The sequence below is a fragment of the Coturnix japonica genome, chromosome 1 (assembly GCF_001577835.2).
Source record: "Coturnix japonica isolate 7356 chromosome 1, Coturnix japonica 2.1, whole genome shotgun sequence".
NCBI classification, from domain to species: Eukaryota; Metazoa; Chordata; class Aves; order Galliformes; family Phasianidae; genus Coturnix; species Coturnix japonica.
The window spans coordinates 99,618,612-99,645,621 of NC_029516.1; the positions used below are offsets into that span (position 1 = coordinate 99,618,612).

Here is a 27,010-nt window from a genome sequence, read left to right on the forward strand (position 1 = left end):
AAGAAGGGGGTTTTATCTTCTGGATGTTTCCATCCTGTAAGTATTCCTGTCAGATTTGAGAGGACAGTATTTCACTTGGCATTCAGTTTGCCTCTGGATTCTGGTAACAATGGAATTTGTTCTTCCAAATCTGAGTTGCTGAGGGAAAAAATGTCAGCTGTCTGGGAGGTGGCTGGGACAGAGGAGTAAAGAACAGTGAGTCAATGCACAGATGAGCTGAGTTTATGCATCTCACAAACTCAGGCAAGTAAATAGGATAGAACCTGGATTAATCCTCATTGTGAAGTGGCCAAACGTTTGTTTTCTTTTAATTTGAAAATCAGAAAAAACAGTGTTTCTCCTCTGGTGGGCTGGCATTCAGATCAGCTTCATGTGTGACCCAAGAGGAATGATGACTTCTTTTTCTAAAGAACAAATGCAGAGGACATGCTTCAGTGAAGAAGACCAGAACTTTCTTATAGAAATTCTATACATTCGTAACAGTTATAGGAAAGACACCTGCAGATAGAGCAGTGTATTTATGGAGGGTTTAATGGAAAATGGCGTGGTTCTTTTAGACCAGAGCTATGCCGGCACTGTCTCTGCTGCTGATGTGTTGTTTGAAGAGACACAGTGAAACAAGCCCATCACTGAGGCTCTGACAGACCTCATGAAGGTAACTACAGAATTTTAGAGTGCCATTTACTGGCCAGGAACTCTTCTAATTTAATTTAATCAAAATTTAGTTGCAGAGGGAAGAGTGGGAAACCTATCATTTTCAGTATATCTCAAGTATTATAATGTCAAGGAGTGGGAGGATAAACATCCAATCTAAAGTTAACATAGTCATTATTAGATGTAAATGGTGCTGTAGGTTTAACAGCAGTCTTTGTAAGCAAAGCTACAAACAACAAATCTTAAATGCTCACATTGACTTATTGTAAGAGAATGCTGCCACATGGGTATGTGATCCCTGTGGGACCATTCCAACTTGGGATATAGTCTATGATTTATTCTGTGATTTCTGGAATGAAGTGTCAGGACCTATGAAGACAGGCTGATGGAGCTGGGCTTGTTCAGCCTGGAGAGGAGAAGACTGTGGGGTGACCTTATTGCAGCCTTTCAGTACCTAAAGGGAGCCTATAAACAGGAGGGGAGTCGACTCTTTGAAAGGGTAGAGAACAACAGTATGAGGGGAAATGGTTTTAAGATGAGGGAGGGAAGATTTAGATTGGATGTTTACCAAGAGAGTGGTGAGGTACTAGCACAGGCTGCCCAGAGAGGTTGCGGATGCCCCATCCCTGGAAGTGTTCAAAGCTAGGTTGGATGGGGCCCTGGGCAGCCTGGTTTAGTATTAAATGGGGAGGCTGATGGCCCTGCCTGTGGTGGGAGGGGTTGGAGATTCATGATCTTTGAGGTCTCTTCCAACCTGGGCCATTCTGTGATTCTGTGACTGTGACCTTTTACTTGGCTGGAGCAGAGTCAAAGTGCTTTTACTGAAGGAATGTACCAATGGCTATTCTCATCTCCCCAGGATTATGAATACCTTTTTAGCAAAATATTTGTTTGATTTTGATCTTTCTTGTATCAAGCACATCTGTGCTGCTAGAATGTTGAGTAATGTGGTGAAATTAAATCATTTAGACTTTCTTTTTTCCTCAGACAATCACCTTTCTGTGTTGCTATTAGAAACGTGTGTTCCATTTGCTACTTTGGCTACCTACAGACTTCTGGTTTGCCACTCATTAAACACTCAGATGGTCTGGCACCTCACTTGTGAGACACAAGGAGAGGAACTGAAACCAGCCTTAATTCTGCAAAGAACCAGACAAAAGCAAGGCTTTATTTTTATAGTTCACTTCTTAATATCACCAGACTACGGCATGATAATAGCATCTGTGAGAGATTTGCGTGGCTTTTTTGTTTGCTTGAAAAGTTTAGATCTTATACAGAATCACAGAGTAGAATCATAGAATCGTATGATTTGGAAGGGACCCTTTAAGGCCATCTAGTCCAACCCCTCTGCAATGGGCAGGGACACCTACAGCTACATCAGGTTACTCAGAGCCCCATCCAGCCTGACCTTGATTGTCTCCAGGGATGGGGCATTCATCACCTCTCTGGGCAACCTGTGCCAGTGCCTCACCACTCCTATTGTAACTTCTTCCTTATATCCAGTCTAAATCTCCTTTCTTCCAGTTTGTGACTATTTCCTCTTGCCCTATTACAACAGACCCTGCTAAAGAGTTGAAGTATAACAGCTGAATTGAACATAGAACTGCAGTGAAATGTTTGGGGAAGGTAAAGGCGGCCCTAGCCACTGCAGAAGCTACTGCTCTCAAAAGAACGAATGCAACAGATTTTTATATGACAAATTTGAGAATATGGGTCCATATGACTGCATCAAAGCACTGAATTCCTCCCAGCACTCTTGAAAGTTGGCTGGTCTGCTGGATCACACTCATAATGTCAGCATCACAGTGAAAAGGCATGTGACCAAGGAAAGATGCAAACCCAATCATTGAAATGCAGGGCTTGTTTCTGACAACCAAATACATCAGGCAAAAACCAGAGAATAAAGGAACAGTCAGCACAGGATAGACTGCATCCCTTGGTGCCGGAGCTGTGACAGCACGCACAAGCTGAACTGCTGCAGTTCCGATTAGGATACGTATTCTCGACACTTATGTGAGTGTACCTGCTGCTTTGGCACCGTGTGCTGGCTTCTGAAAGCCGACCTCCTCCAGCGAGGTCATCCCTCACCACCAGCCACCGGAGAGCCGCCAAGAACCGGGCTTCCAGCATCTTCCCGAACACGCACGAGGCTGGAGAAATGCGGACACCTCCGACGCTGGGGTGGGGGCTGCGCGCACAGGTGGGAGCGAAACACCCACACCTCCCGAGGCCGCCCCGCTCTCCCCCCCTCCCGGAGCCGCTGCGGAGCGGCTGTGGGCGGCGCGGGGGCGGGCGCTGCGTGGGCTGCGACGGCGGGGCGCGGACAGGTGGGCTGGCGGGGGGCGGGTCGGGGCTGTGTGTAGGCAGCGGAGCGTGTGCGGAGCGGTGGCGGCGGTGGCGTCGGGAGCCCTGGCCCTGCGATAAAAGGGAAGGGGCTGGGCGGCGGGCGGCGCGTGTTGCGGCACTGGGGGGGAGCGTGGCTGGGAAGGAGGGAGGGAGCGAAGGAGCCGCCTCCCGCAGGAATCCCGGGCAGGCGGCAGCAGCAGCAGCCGGAACGTGCGGCTCCCCCTGGCTGTGCGGTAGTGGGAGGCGGGTGAGCATCGAGGAGCAGCCGCCGCCTCATCCTGCGGCAGCGGCCGGCGCTGCCCGGGGAGCGCAGGTGGGTGCGCGGCGGTCGGGCTGCGGGGTGCAGCGGGGACACGGGCCCGCTGGGGGGGTAGGGGGGTCGTGGGGCGGTGCCCGGCACGCACCTGAGAGGGCGGGGGGTGGGGGGAGCCGGAGGGTAACCTGGGACGAGGCTTTGGGACACAGACAGGTGACGACGGTGCTTGACGTTTACTGATTTTAAATCGATGCGTTTATTTAATTTTAGGTGATTGACGAGCACCTTATCTTTAAATTATCTTTAAAGATGCTCTTTGCGAGCTCGTTCTTGGAAAATCGCGTTTGATTTCGGTTTCTATTCCAGTCTGCGGCTTTCTGATTATTATTTCATTTCTTTCTTTGGGTGATGTAGAGCCGCGTGCGGGGCGCTCCCCGATGGGCGCAGGTCCGCGGGCGGCGGCACTCGCATAAATGCGCTGCTGCGGGGAGGGGAGATAAGTTACTTTCTGTCCTTGAAGGACTTAATAGCGTTTTCCCAAGCGGAGCCCCGCTGGGCGGTGCGTACACGGTGGCTTCCAGAGAAAACGTATGAGCCATCCTTGTCTGGAACATCGGGGAGTACACGCGTACGTAAAGCGAGCGTTCCCCCGGAGCTTGCGTTCCGAAACTTCAGTATTCCGCGAAACCCCTGTTCTAAAAGCTTCGCTGTTTTCCAGGAAGAGTTGTGTTTTATATTTTATCGTCTATCTTCAGGAAATGGTTAACGTGGGAGTTCTGGGTAACTGTGTGTTTGGTTTTGGTGTCGGGGTGTAATTCGGCTGAATCCGTGGCGTGTTGCTCAAACTGCGGTGACCGCAGAATGAATCGAGGGGTCGTTCATCGCTTTAAGAAGTTGAAGATCACTTCAGCTCTGTGCTGTGTTCCTCTGAGTATCTGCTTCTATTGTATGCATTCTTCACAAGCTCTGTGGAGGCAGCTAAACCAAGTGTTAAGCTTATATCTATGTAAAACTGCGTGCATTTTTCAGATGGGAGAACAAATTAAATCAACTTTCATATTTACCAAGTAATTAAGTGCGAGTGTGTTTGTGTTCCCACTTCAGAAACCCCCCCTCTCTATTGAGGTGATTGGGTGTCCATAAGGCAACAAAGGATACATAGAGATCTGTACAGCTCTTAATTGTCTTGGAGAGTTGGGAATGTTTTGTTGGGTTAAATTGGGATTTTTCATCCTTCCTGAAACACTAAAGAGAATATTATGAATGACTCAATTTCAGGATTGTAACACTTTTTGGGTATTTTTTCTTTCTTTTTTTGCAAAGGAGAATACTTTAGAATGGTTGTGTCGGAAAGGCGAGTGAGCTGAAATGTGGTAATCGGATTTGCAGTGTTAAATATGGCTAATTTCTCTTGTATGACTACAGGTGGCAGTGTAGAAGCCAAGAACAAAAATTGGCAGAAACTATGTTCTGTGTACGAGAGAATGAAGAGTATACTCATGACTAAGCACAGGAACCTGGAAAACCACAGGTATGTGAAGTGATTCATACGACTGCCTATGGTGCCCCCAGTATTCCTGGCACAATAGGTATTCTTGGATGTTAGCTCTTACTGTGGCTACATTAATTGATAAGGAAAAAGCTATATCTGATTACTGAAATGAAAAAAAGAATGAAATACTTTGAGTGCAGTGTGCAATGAGAGGTGGGATTTTCAGACTTCTTATGGTTTGTGTTAACTATGAAGAATCAGTGTGATTAAGTTGCGTGAAGACTGAGGTAATTTCCTTCTAAATACCTGGATTTTATATTGATAAAGTTAAGTGTAGTTACATCCCTGAATATGCTTGAAATGGAGAAATGTCAGATATTATAGGCACGGAAACCTCTCTGTAGTATCTTTTTATGAGCACTGAATAGGAAACACAAAGAGAATTAGAGGTGTAAATAAAGGTGTCATTTCAAATACTCATATGGGTGTGATGTTTTATAGTGTTCATTTCTGTTAGGGGTGGGAGGGAAAGGCAGTATGTAAAATGTAAAAGCCCACGATTAGGTCTCATGCTTCCAAGAAAAGGGAAGTACCAGGCTACCTGATTTAAAAATCTCTCACTGATTAGGAATATTAGAGTACAGCAAAGCTTTTCTTGTACGCTTATGTCGTTGTACACAGCCTTTAGAAATTAGTCCATGGGTCTGCATTCCAGGATTCCTGGGAAGCCATGGAGGATGGGGTGAACTCAGAGCTGGAGCCTGAGGAGTTTTTGGAGCTTGTGATTGGGAAATTATCCTGGTAAGAAGTGACAGAGTGCCACCACCACTGTGTTTATAAATATGTTTGGCTGTTCTTTTTCTTTTATTTTTTTTAAAGTTCTAGGAAGGCATTTTGTCTAAGTTTTTAAATTGCTTCTGAGAGAACATGGTGATCCCACAGATGTTCACAGATGACCAAGTCACCTTGTATAGAGTGAGAACACATTTGCAGACTGTTTATTTCACTGACCATCACGTTGTTGCTCATCACTTACTTCTGGTTGGTGACTGACCAGCTTAGGCACAGCTGGGGAAGATGAAGTGTGCAGCACTAAGGCCTGTTTGGCCATGTAGTTTTCATTGTTATAACTTATTAAGCAAAACAGCTGAGCAGTTCATCCAACTTAAATGTGGCTGCACACAAAGGCTTTAAAAAACTTCTCAGATGTAGTACAGGTCAGCATATGCTTATGGCTTTGTCAAACACTGCTGAGTTCATTAGTTTGTGCCAACATGTTGAGAACAGAAAATGAAAATGTTATGGGTATACATAATTTTAATATGGTCTCCCATTACATCAAGTGTTTGCCAGAATATTAAATAAAACTGTTAACTAAGCAACGTGCTGCTCAAGAGTTCAATCTACAGATGCTTCTCTGTGCTAATTAGGAAGTATTGACATCAATGAATGAAACTACTTGTTGAAGTGCCTTCTACAGTGTATAGCAGTTGTGTGTTCATAAGATGATTCATAGCATTCAGCAAGATGTGATGAATTTCCCTGCCATTACTGGAGATTATGAAGTATCTACTGTATTTGCACTACACTTTTTTTTAAAATTAGATTTGATGGTGGAAAGAGGAAGAATTTTTTATCAACTGAAAGATGAGGCCTGTTTTATGAATTCATTATTTTTCTCTTTCTGGTGCAATCTATCATTAACAATAAAATGAAATGTTTAATCATCTTGTCCATAAATACAGTAGTGTGTGTCTAAAACTCTCAGGACTTATTTTGTTCTTGAAAATTGTGTGCATTGTGTCGAGTCTGCTATATTGTATTGGTTGTAACCAAAAGAAGAGTTTTCAGTAAGGAACATGAATTTAACATCTAAAACAGTAGAGCCAGCATAGAATACTGTCTGATTGTATTCAGGATGTATTTGTAGGTGCTGCTCTTATTAAGGGTACTGCAGATGTTGCTTTGAATTGAAAGCTGTGGTTTGTTATGCATTTTGGTGCCTTAAAACTGTGCAAGTCCCTCAGTGCAATCAGTCATTTCACACTAAAATAATGGGTATAATCTTTTAGACTATGAAGCATGATTGCTTGACTCTTAGTGAAAATGTTAACATAGGTCATTAGCTTAGGTGCTTAGGCACTTTGGCTACTCAGACTAATGAGACTGATGGAAGTTCTCTAGATATTAAAGGGGGTAGCATTTTACTAATGTTGATGTTAATACAGCTGTTAAACCAAATGTATAATTACAGCACTGGAAGATAACCATTGTAGACTACTGTAACTGAGTGAGGCTCTTGTGAAAGTTGCAACATGCTAAGTATATGTATACAGTAAGTATCCTTGGCTGGCAAATGTGTGAAATAAAGCTCCAGCCATGTAGTCCTACAGCCATCTCTAGGTTGGATGCCTCTGGGCTTATTATACAAGTGTAAGTCCTAATGCAGAAGAATACCAAAAATTTAAAGAAGAAATGGTCCTGAAATTATATTCTGTAGATGAGATCTTAATCTCAGGTGATGGCCAAGTTTCCTTTCTCTCTAAGAATGCCCTTCCATGGTACTGATCTGCACTGACAGGAGGAGATCTCCTGTTGTGGTAAGAAGGTGTAGTTAAGTGGAGTGCAAGTGGATTTATGATGTGCTCCCTTCCAGCATCATAACCTTTGAACTTCATGCCAAACTGACTAACATCAAGACTAGACTATCTCAATACCTCATGTGAGGATGAGTGGAAAAAGCATACAGGTCAAGAAGATGTGGCCTCTGGATCTGGAAGTTGTTAGTGTTGCTACGTGTAGGACAGAAGCTGACAAAAATGATATAGGAAACATTGTAGAACTGCTTGAACAAATTCAGTCCCATTTAGATAAGAGCTGGGAAGGATGGGTGGTCGGCTTAAAATATAGAGGAGTTGCTATGCAGCACCTAGAAATCTAGAACCAGGTATTTAATCTCTCCATTTTATTTTATATGAAGCAAGTTATTGATGTTGTAGATGTACTAGAGGTAAGCTAGTAGGATGTGCATTAGGATGTCTGAAAAAGCCTGGTAAGAGGACAAGCCAAAAGAGTAAGACACTAGCAGCCAATGTAGAAGTTAAAGTTATTGATCGGACATCCAGAACAAGTAAATATCCCATCTCAAATTCTCTGATTCTTTTAAAAAAAAAAAAAAAAAAGTTAGCTTGGATGGGCAGCAGAATAGAGTAGACTGTAAGAAATATATATCCTTCAAAAACCTGTGCTGTCCGGTCACTTTTGCCATTGCCTCCCCAGAGAAAATTAATAAATGTGAAACATGGGTGAAATATGTAGTAAAATACACAGAGCAAAATACACAGTAAAAACTGTGAAAGTCTGAGTGATTTATAAAATGTCAAAAAGCTTGTCAGAAGTCATCTTTAAAAACAGCAGAAAGGGAAGAGCCATTGGGCCAATAGATGACTGTGATTTGTAGTGTTCAAGGAAGATTGTGCTGTGCCAGAGTTACTGATGTGAGTTGTTCATATTTGCAGTGCAAGGGCACTGAATTCACCAAAGAGCTGTAGATTTCCCAGTGTAAAATGCTGAACTAGTGGCTGTGGTGTTTAATCTCACAGTATTGCTGTAGTACCAGTGAAGCTGAGGTCACTGAATGTGATGTCAGTTTTTAAGAAGGCTACCAGGAAACATACAGGAAAGAACAGGACAAGTATGACATTCGTGCTGCCCAATTTGCTGCTGATTATGACAAAGAAGAGGTGTAATAGAGCAAATTTGCCCATGGATCTATCAGGAAAGAGTCAGCACTGTCTTCGTAGAGCTGCTTCATCAGACTGGGTTCTCCGAAGACACTGACATTGTGAGTAAGTGTGATCTAGCTGATGTAGTAAGCTTGGGTTTCTGAAAGTTTTTTTGTTTTTGTTTTTTTTTTTTTTTTTTTGTTTTTTTTTTGAGAAAGACTCACCTATAGTGATTAGCAAAATGAAACTGCTATGACATAAGAGGAAAGTCCTCCCCTAGACTTACAATTGGTTGAAAAATAGACTAGGAGTAAATGATATATTCTCATAGGGAGAACAGTGAAAAAAAAGTCAATTATGAAGAATCAAGGAGGAATCTTGTGGTACTTGGTAACCAGGGATGAAGCAGTAGATCAAGCTGATACTAATAGAATGAAGTAATGAATGTGAAGGACAACGATCCTACTATTACTTACTAAAGGAAGAGACTTAGTAGAGAGCTTGTCTAAGTAAATCCAAGCACCAGTTGATTATTCAGAACTGTTTAAGAGATTTAGGTGGAGTAGCAGAGTAACAGATCAGAAAACTGCTTTGCCAGTTTGTAAGCTCCGTGCTTTATCTTGACTTCTGCATGTAGTTTTGATCCCTGTATTTAAAGGAAGGGGAGAAAAAAAGGGGATTGGTAGTAGAAGTAGAAATGGGTGGCATGATGATAAAGAGCAATTAAATAGCTTAGTAATACTCAGCTGGACAAAGAAACAGCTGAAGGTAAAAATGGTAAAAATCTATATAGGAGTGTAATGGAAAAGATGAGTAGAGCATGCTCATTAACCATCTCCTGCAGTATGAAACCCAGGGGGGATAAAATAAAATTATCAAGTGTCAGATTCAGAACAAAGCAAGAAGTTGTATTTTTCTTGCAGTGAGTAGTTTATCTGTGAACCACTAAAAGTTCAGCAGAGTTTGGGCACCCAGTGCAAAAGCACCATCTTGTCCTTAAAAGAACACAGTTTCTTGAGAGCAGGGAGGATCCTGAGGTGTATTCCCTCAAATGCATTTTCCTGGACCTGTGTTCCCAGCCTTTGTGAAAGATGCAATATAGGGGACAAGTGCGTCTTTGGTTTGACTGAATATGGCAGTTAGTATGTAAAACAAAGCCTAGTAGCAGTTCCTTGAAGAAAACACTGACTGCATGCCTCTCCAGATAGACCGAGGGCATTTTCTTTATTTTATTGTGCCTAATAACTTCTTAACTGGTTTTCTTTTAAGACTGTTTGTCCTTATTGTAACAAATTGATACTTCAAGTTTTGTGCCTGTACGATGGGTGTGATATCTTTGTTCTGAGGTGCCAATATTCAGTGCTTGCCTAATGTGTATTGGATGCTTATTGAAGTTTATCTTCAGATCAATGGAACTAAAAACGTAACTGAAAAAAATAAAGTTCAAGTTGGAAGAACTGGAAACAGGTTTACCCACACAATAAAATCCTTATCAATATATTACAAGGAAAAAATCATTTTTTTAAATCATAAATATAGAATCATAGAACACTTAGAGTTGGAAGGGATCTCTGAAGGCTTTCTAGTTCAACTCCCCTGCAATGAACAGAAAAACCACAGCTAGATCAGGTTTCCCAGGGCCTTATTCAACCTTACCTTGGGAGTCTCCAGGGGCAGGGGTAAATATGAAGATAAATTCCCATTTCCTATTAATAGAGGGAGATAACATCTAGGTTTTTGCCTTATCCAAACATTCAAGGGCTAAAGGTACATTACAGTGAATAAGGACTTGGAGAAAATAGGTTATTAAGAACAAAGGATAACTTGACTGTTAAATGTGAAAATTGCATTTAAATATTTGAAGAATGTAGAAGTTACAAAGGAATTATTGAGTCATGCAACTCAAATGACAAATGGAACTAGGGGAAAAAGAATAACATGATGAGTCTGGGAAGAAAAGTCTTCCGATGCTGTTTCCTATGAGCATATGTAAGTATAACCAGCAGAGTACTGTGAGCTGTAAGGAGTTAGGGAATGAGCGCTGGAGTGTATTCAAAGTCTGATTTTAGCCAAGGAAAATCAGTTGTCTTTGATTCCTTTGGGCAGTTGCAACAAATTGGCATCATCAGTGAGTGATATGGGGCACCCAAAGCCAGTTTCTACTCTGAATTATCCTCTAAAGGAGCCTTTCTCTGTTCACGTGGGCCATAGCTTGACAAGGGAGACACAGGCTGCTGGCCTGACTGAGTTCAACTTTCCCTTTATATACAGCCATTCTGTGTGTTAGACCTGATTTTTCTAGATGTTTTAGTAGGTCATTTTTCTTTTCCAGTGATGCTAGAATAAAAATACATAGGATGATAATAGTAGCTAAGCCCATTTTTAAAGCTTTAGTGAAGAAAAGGTTATTTCAGACTTCCTAAAATTCAGATTGTCCTGCAGTTTTCTATACTTGCATGACAGAGTTGAGCCATGTTAGAAATAAGAAAAATTGACTTAAAAAAAAAAAGTAAAATCAGAGTATTTTCTGAAACAAAAAGATTAAATCCCACAGAGAGATTATATGAAGTTTTTTAAGCTACTAATGCTGGGTAATAGAGCATGTTTAGATAAGGGAGTTAGTTATGTTTCCCACCAAATACCCTAACACTCTCTTGTTTCTCAACAACAGGAGAAGAATCGGTTTTCTCATGATCTCCTCAAACACTAGTTAGGGGTTTTCTATCTACTTAACAGTAGCAAAGCATACTTCGAACTGTGTTCTTTATTAAAATTTTTTTTAGTTTGTTTTGATTTTCTACAGCGGAATATAATGAAAAACAAATAAAATACAAGAAAAAAAATCTCAGTTCTGCCTCTCTTTTTGATTCATGCAATAAAGTAATGATGCTGAACCAGTGGCAGTCTGACGTTGAAAGAGAATTTATGCAGCAGTAAGACCAGATATTCTAAAACAGATTTTTATTAGCATTGTGCTCTGGGAGTTAGACTTCCAAATAATGTAAAAGTGTACTTTAAAATGTAATGCATGGTCTTAAACAGATAAGAGAATGCACCAGCCAAGCACACCTCACAAATGGCATTAATTCCAGTAGGCACTGGAATGGCTGCCCAGGGTGGTGGTGGAGTCGCTGTCCCTGGCAGTGTGCAAGAGGCATCTGGATGAGGAGCTACAAGAGATGGTTTAGTGGCTTGTGGTGGCAGCAGTAATGGGAGGACGGTTGGACTACATGATCCTGTAGGTACTTTCCAACCTTGTGAATCTGTGATTCTTTATTAATTCCAGTGTTATCTCAGGAAGCGGTTGCTTCTGTGCATCTTTTATTGCATGAAAACAGCTCTTTGAAAGCTGCTTCAATTGAATTTTTCTGATGCAAAGTCCTCTAAGAAGACTGAGAACACTGCATCATTCAGTATGATGAAAAATCTGCATATGCACTAAACCTTTTTTCTTTTCTTTTAAATGTCAGCTAAGCTTGCTGGTTTTCTTCTTTTTTTTTTCTCTTTTTATTCTTCTTTTTTGTTTGGGGAATGGTGCCCGGCTCTGCAGTTATATTTTAATGCTTTGCAAATAGTTAATACTATTTGTTAGTTTTCGTCTGGGTGGTTCTTGCTGTTCCTGATAGTTGAAGTGGTTGTGCACTCTAAAATAAAAATAATTCTGAAGTCAAAATGAAAGTCATGTGCTGTCCTTGACTGAGATTTCAGTTATACAAAGACTGTGTTGCTCACAAATGAAGCTGTAAACTCTTAGGAAACCGTAGATAAAATGGAAGCCAGATCCCAAAGCAAAACTAAACAACTGCTTATCAGGTCTCTGCTGAACCCAGTGGCTGGGGATAGATGTATTTCTGACATCACCTCCTGCGGCCTTGCGTCTTGCTGACTCCTGAAATGCAAGTCTGCAAGTTTAAGGGGATAAAATCATTGCAGATCACTTTTTCTCCTTTTAGATGTGCCTACTCTTACGTTTTTGTTTCTCTGTTTTTTCCCCCAGCCCTATTTTGCAGTTTTACCGTTAATCATCACCCAGATCCCCAGATATGCTTTATCGTTTATTTTGACTTACCTCATTCTTTTCTGAGATTTTTAAGTACCATCTCCTTCTTTTCTTCTCTCAACCCATAGGTAAATTCTGATTCCAGTGAATATTTAGTAGTGTATGAAAGATGTAGACATAACATTAACTCAAATCTGGACGCTTTGGAAAGTTTCAACATGTTTTTATTTCATGTGTTCAGTGAGAAAAAGTTGGGCTAAGTAAAGTGATAATGTGCTGCATCAGTTTTCTGGTGAGAAGTGCCTTATGCGGGTTGTTTGGTTCAACATATTTTATCTTTCAAAATAAGTAAGTATATGACTGATAAGGGAGACCAAGCCAGTACTGGCAACTTCTTTGCCAGTGTCATCTCAGGTACTTTCTGATGTGGGTATTTGCATATTGGATTAGGAATTTGTGAAGGTGAAAGTGTCTGTGAAGTACGGTTAAGATGCATTTGAACAGGATTGCTATGTTGAATGCTTCCTGATCTCTCAGACTATAACATAAGTAACTTACAAATTCCCTTGCACGCTTGGTTTAATACAAAATGACCCCGTGAATAGACTGCTGGAAAAACCTGCAGACAAAAGAACCTTCTGATTTTTCTGTATTAGTGCTGTAGCCAAGAGGTCAGTCATGGCTACACTTGCTCTCACTTTTCTGTGATCCAGTTCTTTGCTGTACAGCTTCTGCTGAGTGTATGAAAGACATGATTGTTGACCCCACAGGTGGTAATTAGAAGATCAGGTTACCACAGGTATAGATGTTAACTTATTTTGTGACTGCTGCTGGCAAGCGGTTGTTCCATTGGGGAAGCAGCTGAGTTACTTCCCTGTTTTTCCCTTCAGACCACTTGAAGAGAGTTTAGCTCATCTGTGGGAAGAATGAACACAGGTACAATTCATAGAACCACTTAAGTAGGAAAAGACCTTCAAGATCAGTTCCAACCACCAGCCTGACCTACAGAGAGTCCTACCAATGAAACTGTATCTCTTAGTGTCATAGCTACACATCTCTTCAATATCTTCCAGGGTGGGGACTTTACCACTTCACTGGGCAGCACACTCTAATGCTTAGCCACCTGCCACCTAGATTATAGATAGTAGGAGGAGATTTTTTACTCAGAGGATGGTGAGGTGCTGGGCCCTGGGCAGCCTGAGCTGATGGATCACAGCCCTGCCCACAGCATGGGGGATAGGTCTAGGTGAGGTCCTTTACGGTCGTTTCCAATTCAAGCTGGTCTGTGTTTTCCTACATGAGGAAATTCTTCCTTATGTCTAGTCTAAACTTTGCCTGGCACATCTTGAGCATGTCTCCTTGTGTCTTATCATTTGTCACCGGGGAAAATAGACCACCCTCCTCCTTGCTGCAACCGGAGATGGTTTTGGGTTCTGGATGACAGGTGGGAGTAAGGCCCTAGACTATAGCATAGGGTTAGTGATGAGATGCTATGATTCTATGATGAGATTTAAGGTTGGCATCTGCACATAGGCTTGGATTGTTTCCAGCTTTGCATGGACATTTTAGTTTGTTCTTCTGATGCCTAGCTCTTCTCATTACTTAGATAAGGAAATCATCTATAAACTCTGTGACTCTGGCTTCCATTGGTTGGGGATCAACCTGCCAACAACTAGAGACAGTAGTGCATATCTTTTAGTGGAGACTTTTATTTCATCCTTTGTTGGGACCAATGCCAACAAGGTGGGCTGTCAAGGAAATGCAGCATCCAGGGACAGCAGCTGTGCTGGGGCAGTTTGTTTTCTCATCCTGTTTCATCAGACATATGGTTCCTAACTTTAACTCCAAAAGACTGTCAGTAATCCACAGCTGTGTCCAGCTATAGTGTGAGATCTGCTGCATTGTCCATATGATCTTGTGCAAATCCTTGTCTGTTTCAGCCACAATTGCAGGAGTATTTTTCAATTTTTTTTATTTTACATCATCACTAGAGATTATGGCTGCTGAGGATGTGGAGACCAAAAGCAGAACTGTAACCTCCCTTTTTATTTGAATCTGGTCTGTATATAAACATTAGAAAAAGAAAAAGAAAAATTGCTAGTTAGATGTAATTTTGTGAATTCAAAGTAGCTGGGCAGTTGAGATCTCGTCTCATTGAAATGAAATCAGAGGTGTTTTTTGTTACTCTTCCAAATGTCACTTTTAGCTGCATAATTAGACTCCAACATGCGAAAGTTTGTGAATTCCATCATAGAGGTATTCAATTCTCACATAAAGTTAAGTGGGACATCATGATAAACATGAAAGAAGATAAGTATGTAAATAAGACTCTTTAGGGCTTGAAGTCCTGGTGGTTTCTGTAAAGATTTCTATTTCATTTGTTCTATCATGTTTTGTTTCCAGAGGTCTTAAACTTGTAAAATCAGGACCAGTTTCTTTTGGATGAAAACCACAGCTTTGTTATTGTGAGATTCTTCTATTTAAAATTCTAACTTTCAAGTTTGAGCTTCAGCATTGTCCTACAGAGCCAAAAAATAATGTCATGAATTTCTTGCAGAAAGATCTTGCGAATCTTTCACAATGGTTTGCAGGGAAAAGAGGCACTTTAATTTTTTTGTTTGTTTGAACCATCTCCTTTTTTTCTTCTTTCTGTTGTTTGATTTTGTCACAAGCAGACTCTGAAAAACTTCACCCTGAAAAAGAATTGCTTTGCATTTATATAACTGGGGCAGGAGGAGAGTGGTAGTGATACTAAGGAATTTGGGAACATTTAGTAGGTAGCAGTCATTCCAAGAAGGTGCTAGGTCCTTGATGCAGCAAATCTTAAAAAGCTTATGTGAATATGAAGCCAAATTGACTGCTTACTTAATTACTTAAATACTTTACTGAGCTATTCAAGAACTATGACTGGTTCAGTAATTACTTTGATTTCATTTTAATGATTGAAGTTAGAAAAAAAGTTGCATCCCATAGAAATTCCCTTTTGATTTACTTATCATTAATTATGTAATATCTTGGAATATAGCGAAGAGCTGATCAAGCCTATGGATGATAGAAAGCGGTGAAGCTGAAAAATTCCTAGGGAGTTAGAATTAAATCAAACTTAGCTGTGAGACTTTGGGGGAGTGGTATGGTGTAAATAATGAAGTTTAAGAAAGAAAAACACGTAGCCATTATCCAATGCACAATTATTAGGTGTCTTGATTATTGCTGGTACTCAGGCAAAAATGTAGATGGTACCAGTAGAGGTTAAGTGGTAGGTTTGGTTCTCTTTACCTCCACACATTTCATGTTCATTAGGTACTTCACAGTTCATGCAGTCTGGGATTGTGGCACAGATTGATCAAAAGACCTGGGGAATACAATTAAAAGGGAAAAGAAGGTACGATGACCAAATACTTCGATATGAAAAATGTTGCTATTTGAAAATATTTTTCATATAATATATATTTTATTATATATTACTATATATATGTTTATAATAATAATATATATTATATTATTATATTATAATATATTTTCATATAATATTCATGATATGAAAAAGTTTTGTGAAATGAGTCTTATTATATGATTCCAGTTTTTCTTCTGAAATCTGTTAGCTGCTGTCCTGTTTTGATTTTTTTTCCCCTGTTATTCCACAGTGGTCATGCTCTGTCAAAATATGTCCATCTAATTGTCCAAATTTTAACTTGGGAATCTTTTAAACAGAAAGTGCTGTGGATTTTCACACCTTACATTTGTTTGTTTTGGTTTGGTTTTATACAGAACTGGTAGAAAGTTTCATCCCTTAGACTGAATGTTTTTTAAGTAGAACAGGACTTAACTTCGGTGATGGTTCTGTCTTTTCTTGATTATATGATGAATGAAATGCTGCTGTGTTAGCACTGATTTGTAAGTATTTCTGTTGCCTACTCTAGTCTCAAATGCCCTTTTACCTTTTCCATTGCCAGCATGTATTATTTATTCCAAGACTATTATGAGGAAGCTTCTTTATTTCAGTAAATTAATTACTCTTTCTTTTTTCTTCTTTTTTTTTTTTTTTTTTTTTTTTTTTTNNNTTGCCACCAAAGTTCAGTCTCTCTCAAGGTGGTTTTGCTGAAGTGTTCATCGTTATCCTCCTCTAAAAATTGATTCTGCTAATGTAAGTCTAGTAGGAACGCTGTCTGTGTTTCCTCTCTGGCTAGTGGAAAATTATTGGGGTTTCTAGGTCTATTCTGAATTTCCAAGTTAGGCTTTTTTTTTTTCTTTTTTTTCTGAATTGCACTCCAAAGAAAGCCACAGCTTCTGCAGATGATGTCAACCCAATTAATCCCATATATTGTATACACATTCCTGTAAATGAAGAGAACAGGCAGCTTTCTTGTTCTTAGAGCTGCAGCAAAACTGGATTTTATGGCCACTGGTGAAGTAGATCTCCCTGCCCATGGAAGTTAGGTGTATCAGGAGAGGAGAAATAAAATGGATGCTTGAGAATTATGACTTGGTTTGTAGAGTGAATTTATGTCGGTTTAAACTGCATATACTTGATACAAAACACAGGCTGCAAGCATTTTAGTGCTTGAGTTTTGTTTCAGTTTGTAGTCACTGCTGGAAATTGAAGAACCCCGTGTGTTTAGCAGAAGTTTTCTCAGTGTGACTATCATATATTTGCTCTGCAAGTAGGTGGTAGTTGATTTCACAGGCTTCAAAATGTAGAAGTTACCTTTTATTGTAGTGCTGAAAAATCCACCCTGCTTTGACATGTAGAGAACTGTATTTCTTTCTAACCTGAATTCAGCAGTCTCCTGAAGCTGGTATGGGGCTAAAATGTTGTGTGTAAAATGCTGTCGCTAGTGAGCTCATTTTAATCTAGTTCCATTCTCATAGTATATCCATTCTCATAGTATATCCTCATTCTTGCTCTGGAAATAGTTGAGAATGCTACTGAAACATTGCTACCACTGAGATCTCAGAGATTCATCCCTTCATCTTGGCTGCTTACAGGCTACTACTGAATCAGTGGTTTGATGATACTGAGGTTATATACAGTCTTTCACAACACACAGATTCTGAGAATTTTAGTATAACTTAGTATCTCAGCTTTGAAATTGAATATTGTAGAATAAGAAATACTGAACAATGCACGAAGCATTTGTGGTGTGCTCCTTTATGTTCTCTTGGTTTGCTAATTCAGAAAGTTTATCTCGAGTCTGTATGCCTGTGTTTTTTAAAGTTGAATTCCAGGATTGCATTTGTACCACTTCTCATGTTATTTGTATTGCATTTGATTCCCACAGAAACCCAAATGATAGGCCGATTAACTTCATAGCATTTTTCAGTTTTCAGTCTGAGTGGGTTTAATATTTGCACTTTGAAACTTTGGTATTTTTTTACATTCTCTTTTTTTCTACATTTCCAGATGTGCTTTCATTTTTTGTTTTGTATTTTCTTTTTTTTTGTTAGTTTTTCTACTTATAATGGGAGAGGACTGAGGGTGGTAGAAGTTCATGAAGATTTGCAGAGAAGCGTTATTTTGTGAGGCTGAGAATTAACTTGTTTATTTAATGTTAATAATTTGCTTAATTCTGTACCCAAAGTCTAGGTAAAGAAAAAGGACTTGGGGAATTCCTTTAAAAAGTGATACAAGAGTAGGAAAGAATGTTAACAGACAGTGATTAATTACTTCATTGCAAGAAGGGAGCTTTTTGTATCTCTTTTTGGTTTGAAATGAGTTGCCATATATTGAGAAGGCAGAGACTGGCAAAAGACTTTCCTGTCTTACTAAGTTGTGAGATCAGGAAATAACTAAATTTACCACGGGGAGTTTACCTAACTAACCACAACCTTTTACTAATATGTTCATTTTGTCCTCACATACAAATTTTGAAATAAAAATGCCAGTACTCGTATGTCACTGATGGGAAGTAAAAGGCAATATTTTGGTCATAATTGGTAGGAGGTGAGACTGGTGTTCACATGAATTTTCCCCAATGACAGAATGAGCACAAAATATTTCATAGAAAATTCAATTATTTCTAAGAAATTTTATCACCGTAACCTGGCATTTGGAAATGCTTGTGCTTTCCCAGTCCTAATGTTTTGTCTTGAAAAGTGGTTTTTTTTTAATAGGAAATATATGATTTGTTTTAAATGTTAAATATTTTCTTTTGATTTCAGGCTTACTTACATTCAACATTATGCTTAGCAATTAAGTTGGTGAGCTGTATTTTCATATGGGGAAAAAACTAGAAAAAAATTACCCTTTTTTTTTTTTTTTTTTTTTTTTTTTGAAACAAACTCTAGAAACTGTTGGGAACTTGGGAACATCTCTGTTTCTAGTTTGCCTCTTTGCAGTAAACTTCTTTCTTGCCTTTAAGTTACATTTGTTTTATTCTTAAGCTAGAAGGTACCCATATAGTTTGCTGTCACTTTTCTTGTGTGACCTTCATCCCCTACAGTTACTTGTCTGGGGTGGGGTGTATTAGGGCTAATGGGCAGGAGCTAGCCTGGCTGGGTGACTGCAAAGCAAGGTTCATCTGGAGAAGATGAAGGGATGAGAGATGCTCCGCTTGGCATCTAGGCTCCATTTTGCCTACTAGCTTATAATAATTGGTCTTCTGAGTGTGAGTGGGGAGATCAAATTTCCTGATCCTTTGCCCATTTGATGTTTCATACCTTCTTTTCACATCCAGTGTATAATCTATATATGAGGATGATTTCTTATGAAGTAATGCTGTAGTGTGTGGCGTCTCGTATGAAACCAAGGCTTCACAGGTTATGCTCTGTACTTACAGAACCATTTTCCTGAGCCTTTCAACTGCTCAGTGCTGCTTTCAAGTCAAATAACTCTTCCAGTGATCTGGATTATTGAAATGACTTTGGAAATACAATGTCAGTTTAAATTAAAGCAGGCATACACCTTTTCTGCGGGTCCTTCATCTTGAACTTTTCATATCTTTCTGAAGCCTTTGTCTGGTAGTCTGTAATTAAACCTAGGCAGGCTAAACCCTGGCCTCCTGAAGCTCATTCTCTAGCATAAGTAGTCCAGTATGTCCTGCTGTCTCTGTGTCATGGATGGTGTAAATGGCAATGGTAGGTAAATAAGTACTGGAAAACCTTAACTTTGCAAAGTTGTAGAAGAACTGCCTCAAATTTTTGCGAAGATGCAGACAGCATTTCTTCCCATACTGTGTGAGATGCAATGTTGCCCTTTGCATGAGTATAGTTGCATTTACTGATCTGTTTTGGATAACTGACAAGTGGAGATCATCAGAGAGCTGTTCACCTGTCATTTAAAACACTTCAGCCCCTTATATTTTGGAACAGTGATTAACTTTGGTATCCACTAAGTAAGCTTGGTGTCTGGAGGTTCCCTTTAACAGATTGTTCTTCCAGAAACTGGATTGTAGAGCTTCAGATTAAAGACTCTCTATTCACACAAGTCTCTTACTCTTTGTCCTTATCCAATGCCCCGAGGCTAGGGTTGCTCAGCTTCTGAGGTCTACGTGTGGCTTGACAGAACTTCTCATGTGATCCTCTTTCCCAAAAGCTTCTTTAAGGCAGGCTGTGGAGGTGGCAGCCTTTTATGCAGGATTTTAATAGACTGTGTTGTGCTCATGTGAGTTTTGTGTCTTTGAGGTGTACAGCCTCTATGTACTAATGAAGGGTGACTTTTTTGGGGTCTCACAGAACAAACACGGGCTGAGGCATCATAATGTTTGACAGTGCCTCATCCCTACAGCTATTTTGAGTGTGGGGTGGAGTTTTGAGGGGCTGGGAGAGTTGTTGGTGCTCCTCAACTACGCCAGTTTGTTATGTGGTCATGAATACCAGTTCTTAAGGAAGTGCTGAACGCTGGAGAATCAAGTCATGGTGGGAATAGTGGGACCATATTATCTGTCCGTCTAGAATATCAAATTGCTTGCCCTAGAAAACTACTTTCTGGTTGATAGTGGACTTGAAAAACTGCACACATGTTTTATTTGTGCTTTATCTTGGCTCTTTGGGGAGAGGGAGTGGAGGTGAAAAGCAAAGGAACGGTCTTGTCACATGAAGCCAAGAAGGCACAAACAGCAGGGTCCATTGTGCAGAGTGTATTCAGACAAGATGGCATGGGATGGCACTGAACAAGTCACAAGACCTTACATTTGGTATTATTTAGAATTGCCATGGTATAGTGGATATTCTTGTGCTGTCTAGTTTAGTGCTGTATGCAGAAGGCCAAGTCATGTGCAATAGAAGAGAAGTTGCATTTCTTTGCAAAGGCTGCATAGATTCACCAGCTGTAGGTACACTCGATGTCTAGAAAAAGTAGTGGGAAAGGATGATGACAAACCTTGGAGTATATAGAACTGCTGTGGTCTTAAATCAACTTTAAAAAAAAATGAAAAGAAAAAAAAAAGAAAAAAAAAGATGCATGCTGCCATTGAGTTATGCTACCTTGAGTTTTTGAGACTTGAGTGTGCAGCATACTAAAAGTCAGAACTAAAAATAGAGTGGGAGTATGAAATCTCAGGTACTGTTGTGACTGAGGTGAGGTCTGTCTACAAGAGTGTTCAAACCTCTGAAAGAAGAAAAACAGAAGAGAATGAAAGGGTGCTCCAGGTAAAATTCTGTAGACGGTTCTTATGTGTTTTAAAACAGTAACAATTTTGATATTTTCCTGGAGAGAAAAAAAAAAAGTCTCTTTCAGAGCTATGTGTTTAAATTCATAAAAATGGGGATCACTCTATTGTATATATTGTGGAAAACAGGGACAGAAAGACAGAGCAAGAGTACTTTGCATGCTATTGCATGTTAGCACATTTAATCATAAATACACCAGTGTATCCCATTAAGTTCAACTGGAGCATGAGAAGCATGAGTAAGGCCGTGCCCTTGGAAGGCTTCTGAGCACTGTGCAGCAGAAGGTGAATAAGTGAAGATGGGCTGTAGTTCTGATGCATGTGTTGCTTAGAGGAAGCAAAACAGGCATGAAATAGGGTCAGAGTTGCTGTAATCACAAGAAAGTGAAAAGTAAAGATGGATTGGCAATGTGGCCAAGATGACCGGTGAGGGGCCAAGTAGGTGAGGGGCAGCTTGGGGAGGTCATTATCTGTTGGACGTTGTTGCTTTCCAGTACAGTGAGTGAACACCAGATTCCTCGATTATTCTTTCTCACCTAGTTGAAGGTGAGGTGCACTGGTACACCAATGCACTGGAAAAGATCTACCCCATAAACTGTTGTTATTCAATTGTCTCAAGAAACAGAGCTGAATGTTGATGCTCTGACTGTCTCTCAGCTGTACAGTTGTCAGTAGGTTGCCACAAAAAGAAATTTGATTGCCTTGTTTGATTATTTTCTTTCCTTGAAAAATGAAGAAATTCTGCAGGTACAGAATGCAATTAAATAATAAATTATATATTAAGGGGGCAGAATCAGGCATCCAGCACTGGGAAATGCTAAAATTGAGGTTGCAGCTCTGCTTTCTTGGAAGTATGTGTTAGTGCAAAATCCTCTATTAAATGGTAAGTTCTGTTGTTTTCCCAGAATAAACATGCCTGTGGTAAAATGATGGTGTTTATGGTATGAGTAGGAGATGTGTAGGAGATGAGATTATCACAGATATTCCTGAGCTGGTTTGCTTGGGCAAAACTATCAAAGTCATTCAGCTGTCTTAGGCAACCCTCTTCTCCCAAGGGCTCCTGCTGGCTGCCTCCATCTGCAGCTCCCTTCCTCTGGGCAGCAGCACTCATGGCAGCAACAGCCGCTGGGGCTTAAGTATATTTGATGCCATCCCTTAAAAAAACACTGGAGGTGGGGATTTCCCTGATTTATAACATTTTTGTAAGCAGCATGGTGATGGTTCCTGTTTTCATACAGGTTTCCCATGCATTTCAGAGGAGGTGCTGGGCTATGCAGACAGCTTTCATTTATCTAATGGTGCATGCACTGTGCTTTGGGAACACCTCATCTCTAAATTTCTTCTTGTCACAAGAGGGGGAAGGTGTGAATGACATAGGGCATTGGACAAGGACAAAGGAGGGTCTCATGGCTAAGACATCAGGTGGTACAAAAGAGAACTGAGTTCTGTCGCTGCTGCCTGCAACACAGTTTTCTTTTATGAAGCTATTATTTCTGTGGCCAACTTCTAAAATGCTGATTTATGTCTTATTTTTGGAATTTCCAAATCAAGTCACATGTCCTTCAAAGCCAGTTTTAGATGATGAGCAGTAAGAAATTCAGTGTAAGTCACAACCCTTACTAAAGAGTAATAGCCAGCAAAACTGAAATATTGAATAGATGACAGGAGAGTGGAAAAATCAGACAGCTTGAGGTCTGAAATGGTTCAGTGTTTGAATTACTCCTCTGCCCCCCCACCCCCAAGAAAAAAATATATATATATTTATATATATATGTGCTCTAAAGAGCAGTGTGCTTAAATAGAAGTTTTTGAAACCAAAAAGACAATAGATACGCCAGTTAATCTATAGTTCCTTTCTATATTTAGTTACTTCTGAATGGTAGTAAAGGCTCAATTTAGCTGAACACTTAGTAAGGCATCTAGCTGCATATTTGAATGGAGGCCAAGATTGATAAAGTTGGATACTGTGTGATAATACATTCTAATACATTCTAACATGGATGTTGAATCCACAGTGGTTAATGTGTGCGTCCCAAACATGACTGTGTCTTGCTTCTACTTAGATTTGTTTTTTGATTGCTTCAAAGCTCATTTATTTGTGATGCTGGGTAAGTTGCAGTTCACATATTCCCAGAAAAAAAGGTGGGAGGGGGGAAAGGATACAAAGGGTTTATTTATTCTTAAAAGAATGAATTTATAAGCAAAGAATATTCTCTGATTTCCCCGAATACCTGAGATATGTCACAGAACTCAAGTTGTTTTGGTTCCTTTGACACTTTTTTATTACGTGGTTATTGGATCATTTGTTGTCCGCATGCAAGATCCAGTTGCATCAGACTGGAGAGAGTCTTCTGAGACCCCAGAAACCTGCAAAGGAAAGAATTCCTTTGTGTAGACAGGCGCCAAAACAGTTAAAAACTCATTCTTAACTTATGGGGAAGCATTTAAATTGTGTCTGAAGTGTCACTGTAATGAGGCCTTCACCTCATTACAAAAGTAGAAGACTGTTTGGCTGTTTCAAAACAAAACACAGAGATTTTGAAGATAAGACCTTAATGACTTCCAAAGGATGGTGCACCTCAGGGAACTTATCCACTACAAAGAGGACACAAACTTGAAAATTCATGAAAGCAAAAACATGAATAACGGACAAGAAATGGAATCAATGCAAGGAGTAAAGAGTGTAATTAAGGACCTACTATAGAACAGGCACGTGATGTACATAAAATAGTAACAAAAATTATTTGAAATTTAGTATGATCCTGAGCTATCCTGAAGAGAAACAAAATAATGAGACACATTGCTTTTTGTTGACTTTCCAGTAGAAATACATTGAATTCCTTTTTTATTTTGCCATTGAATTTATGTGAAGGTTTTTAAAGTTATTTCATTGTGGCTTGGCTAAAGCACACTTTCCTTAGATTATGGACTAAATTATAATTTCAGAAATTAAAATTAATCTCAGTGGCCTCATTCCCTTTAAGTCTCTTATGTAAATCAGTTGAAGACTCAACAGAGCGCCCTTGATTTTGTAACTTTCTGGAGGCAAAATTACCGCTTCTTTCTTTTCTGTATTTCTGCTGCTCATTTGGTGATCATGGCTAAATCACGGGAAACACTAGCTGCAAATTTTCCCCTTTTCTTTAAAATGAGAGCTTAACTAAGTAAATTTTAAGAAGATTACTTATAAATACATATCCCTGCTAGGGAAAATACCAACACGACATAATATGTATATTTTTGTTTTTCTTTTTTTTTTTTAGCAGTTATTATAGAAGTAATTATATCACCATAATTTATTTCCTTCTCCAGACTTTTTTGTTGTTGTTGTTCTCTGCATCTATGGATGCTTAACTCCTTGCATTAAAACAAACAAATAAGCAAACAAAAAGACAACAGTGAAGTAAAAAAATCCTTGTTGATGATGTGATCCAATATTCCCATATTAGCCCATCTCGTTAGGGTATATTTCTCTACTGTTTAACTCCAGCTGACTGGTAATTGTAGAAAAACTGCATGTTTACAGATAGCTGATGCATTATTTAGCTAGGGTACGCTTTAGCCCAATATATTTAAAACATTAGGCATGGATTAGTAATCTGTACACTTTCCTTTCCTTCTGGAATAATTTTTTTATACATATTTTTCACTGTTGTTTTCTTTTGTAACTTTCAGACACAGAAAAACCTAGGTAGCTGCTGCTGACTTATTAAATAATCTTATTGCTTATTTATTAGGGTGTTTTTTAGTCAGCCTTTACTAATTATACTATACCATGTAAGTATTTGTTTGATATACATATATATATGTCCCATTTTTCACATGTAATTCAGTGTATTATATACACACATATACCTCATGTTTATGTACATGTATCTGTGTATACATGCACAAATAATCCCCCGATTATACATATAGAGGGAGGGATACACACACACAGGAAGCATATAGGAGGTGTATATATACTTACCCAGTATCCTGTGGTTGATTCCCCCCATTGTCACTGTAACAAAACGCTCCTCTCACTGTAGGTGATCTGTAAATGTGCTTGTCATGCATATGTATTAACTCCTGTCGAACAACCCCTGCAGAGAACCTACTGAGAGAATATTGCTGGGTGATTCATATCAACAAATAAGGAGTGGGGATAAAATCTTGACATAGATACCAATGACAAAAGCCATATTGACTCTAGTGGTATGGGAATGTAGGTGGATAGAGGATGAGAGATAATATATTCATCTACTGTTGCCTTCAAGACTACTTTTTTCTGCCTCACTAATATTGACCTTCTGTACCCTACTATTCAGCTTATGAAAACTAACTCAATTAGTATCAAAGCACAGGTAAATCTCAAAGCATACTACTGCTCTTGTTGTAATTATTGTGTGTCAAATTGAATTGCTGTTAGAAAGACATTCAACTGAATTGATCTCCATTAGCTTAAGTGGTTGTATGATTTTGTTGTCATGTGGGGAGAAAAAAAATCTCTTCAGTTGTATTTTCTACTTTAAAGTAGTGATCAAAAAGGGTATTGATAGTCAGCTGAAAGCTGAGATGTTTAATGGTATTACAGGATGAAGAGTAATGAAGTAAAATGATGATTCTGAGGCTGTGTGACTTGAACTTCTGATGTGCTTTCTTTTACAAAGACCTAGACATGTAAGTCATGCTAGTGTGACTGCTTACACATGTAGAGTTGAGAAGTGATGAACATGATTATGATCATCCATATGTAGCACAGTCATCAAACCCTGTGCATATCTGGTTTTCTATGGGCTATGCCAGTGCTTAGTGACAAGATTAAAGAGTATGACTGAAGTCTTGCAGAACCTGCGTGGTCTGTGATATCAAAGCTCATCTGGTCAAGCATAGAAGATACAGCTGATATTCCTGTACATGGTTTCAGCTACAAGTGGGATAGATTTGAAGTGTGAATGTTCAGTAAATAATAGCAAAGTATTGTAAAGCTGCTCATTGTTTTTTATCAAAGGACAGACTGATGCATTGCTCTGTGGAGAATAATAAAGGCATGAGATAGATGTTGATATTCCAGATGATAGTGTTTGTGATATTAGAATATAATATGCAGTAGTTACAATTGAAAAGCAGTTTATTCAGACCACATGTATTAATTTTGTTTTGAAAATGTACGGCTGAATACTTGATGGTTTAGATACGATAATTTTACAAAGAGTTGCCAAGAAGAAGTTGACAGTTTAGAACAAGGATTGCTGTGGTTGCTATGTGCAAAAGCCTAGAACAAGCCAGCAGGAAATAATACCAGGGTGGGAAAGTATTGCTATGGTTACCGAGTATTTTCTTTAAAGGAGAGGTGGATAGCGCAGCAAGAATCGCTGAAACTTAGGTAATACTGTATTTTATAGAAAGCAAAAAGACTGAAAGATAATAATTGTCTTGTGGTCTTAATGGCATTTTGTTAGTTTCTAGCAAAGAAGGATTTAATTACCATAGGAATAATTTGTGGAAGCTTTGTTACGAAAATACCCCAAGCTTTTATTTTATTTTTTTTAAGTGGAATGCCAGCACAATATCTTGCATATTTTGGCTCCATCTCTTTGTTTTTAAAACAAAAAGACTTCTTTTTTTTTTCTTTTGGTGAAGTCGATTGAGAGTTCTTTTAAGAAGAATAAAAGTGTAATTATACCAAACTTTAATTTAATTCATGTAAAACTCTTGTCAGCTTTTCAGCGTACTAAAAAACTGTAATATAAGTGCATTTTGCAAAACTATGTGTAATACAAAGTGATTGCAAAATGCAGTAAGAATTGTAATAAATAATAAAAATCTGCTTGAAGGAGTGCTGTAAGTATGAAGTGCAAAACTCATCTAGCAGGTGTCATTTTTTTATTATAGATGCCCTATAGAACTTAATTGCAATCAGCTCTCTTGGCTTTATACTGAAAAGAA

The 27,010-nt window shown here is 39.3% G+C and overlaps 1 long non-coding RNA gene across 3 annotated transcripts in view; it reads left to right on the forward strand.

The window, feature by feature from the left end:
- Positions 1-3,065: 3,065 nt before the first annotated feature.
- The window catches only part of LOC107324186, a 77,387-nt gene continuing 53,442 nt past the window's right edge, over positions 3,066-27,010 (forward strand). The window contains exons 1-3 of one of the 3 annotated variants that reach the window (XR_001559430.2): positions 3,066-3,313; positions 4,682-4,787; positions 5,430-5,549. This is a non-coding gene — a long non-coding RNA (uncharacterized LOC107324186). Of the gene's footprint in view, positions 3,314-3,436; positions 3,527-4,681; positions 4,788-5,429; positions 5,550-27,010 lie in introns of those variants that run through there. The other 2 variants (XR_001559432.2, XR_004309641.1) reach the window with 2 other exon arrangements.